The sequence below is a fragment of the Eurypyga helias genome, unplaced genomic scaffold, assembly GCF_000690775.1.
Source record: "Eurypyga helias isolate BGI_N326 unplaced genomic scaffold, ASM69077v1 scaffold1099, whole genome shotgun sequence".
Classification (NCBI taxonomy): domain Eukaryota; kingdom Metazoa; phylum Chordata; class Aves; order Eurypygiformes; family Eurypygidae; genus Eurypyga; species Eurypyga helias.
Window position 1 is genome coordinate 32,179 of NW_010273690.1, and position 1,981 is coordinate 34,159.

Genomic DNA, 1,981 nt, shown 5'->3' on the forward strand with positions numbered 1-1,981 from the left:
TGCTTCTAATAAATTACATTTATATCCAGTCAACAGGAAGCATTTTGCAGGCCTTTCATAAGAGCACCTTGCTGATTTATTCTTGCTTTCTACAGACTTCACAATAATAAATATAAGCGATGGCTGTATCAAGCTACCTGGTTTTCAAGGGAACAGGAACCCCAACACTCCAGTCTTTGTTACTAGCTAAGCACCAAGTGTGCTCACATCAAGAATGGACTACAGGGGCAATAAGATAACAAACTCTATTACAGGAGCATCCCAAATAAAACACAGAACTATGGAGCATTCAAAGTTTGTTAACATGTGAGCAATGCTAATACAACTTTCCCAGATGTTTTCAACTGAGCATTACAGTAAAATAGATAGGAAAGGGCACTCCTGTTTTCAATATCCACATTCCAGTAACTAATAGATTATTTATGCCTTCAGCATATACTAGAAATTACTAAAGCAATAACAAAAAAAAGGTAAACAAAAAAAATCAAGATAAATCCTGGAGAGAGACAGCAGTTCGAGAAACATCACAACAAAATTTTGGAGTTTGAATTTCAGGATTTTTCTTCTTTCTCTGGATGATAGCCACTGTGATAGGCTGTGTGAGTTGGGGCATCAAGTGATTAAGGCGGCGTTTTAGTTTGTCAGAAATGCCAGAACTATCCAGTTTCTTTGATAATACTCCAAAAATGTCTCAAAGACTTAAACAAGGATGCAGGCCGTATCACGTTCAGTATTAAATAAAGAAGTCAGGATGCATCCTAAAAAACCCTCAGCTTCAACAGATAAAAAAAAATCAAGGAGTAATACCCGAACCATGAAACTGTAAACTTCAGACTTCTAACACATTACAGTGTACCTCAGTCATGAAACAATCAAATTTGCAGCCCCTTCTACTGCAAAAATCCCTTAACATTCGTTGCACTAAGAATAAAAAAGGAGATAGAATTTCATCCAGCAAAGACAATCAATACCAAAATATCCATTGACTTTGATAAATCAGGATTGAAGACACTGAGCAATTCTTAACATAAAACCTATTCCAGACAAGATATACCATATGACGTACACAAGGTGCTTGTGCATATAACATCACATTGCAAGATCACAACACTTTGTTATGCACAGCAATAAATATTGCTGTGACACTTCTTTACTTGTGGATTCAGTTTATTAGCACTGAAGCACAATTAAAGTTCAAACACCATGAGGTAAGCATGGAAGGGGGCCACCTGCAATCCCTTTATTAAACTCCTGGCATAATGCTCTTAGGTCTGTTAGTGAACAGAACTGTTTGGTAACATTCAGGATCCTTTTATTTAAAATGGTAAGTCATCACTGCCACAAATATTTAACATTATTTGCTTACCAGAATGATATAAGAGCATCTGGAGCCAAAACAACCATTCCTTTAGACAAATCTTCCCTGGCCCTAGGTCTATCCTGCCAGCTGTTGAGAGATGGGTTCATTGTGGCACATTCTATCTTATTTTTCCCCACAGTTTGTTTACTCATCCACAGAATTGCATGACCAAGCTGAACTTCATTTCAGGGTTATTTGCAGAGAGTAACATCCTTTACACCTTATCCTCATGGCCATTTCAGCTAGTGTGCTGCGTGAACCTACTGATGCTAGCAGTGACCTTTCATTCAGCTCTACTTTCAGCTTACGCAATAGCCCAAGGTACTACGTGTTTCTGCTCCATCAGTTTTGTTGTTCCAAACTCTGTATTTTTTGCTAGGCAGGAAACCACCGAACATTTTATAGGCCCTGGCAACCCGTCAGCAAAAACAAAACACTTCACCTCCGCCACATGTGATTTCTGCGAGGCACGTGTGAAGCGAGGGGAGGATTTTCAGTTTAGGGAAGTCGTTTCTCCGGACACTCGTGCCCCTGGAGCCCGCCTGGCTCTCCCCAGCCATCCCAGCTGTGTCTCACCACTCCTGCCTTCGACCTCCGGCCGGCCGGGCCGGGCTGGATGCT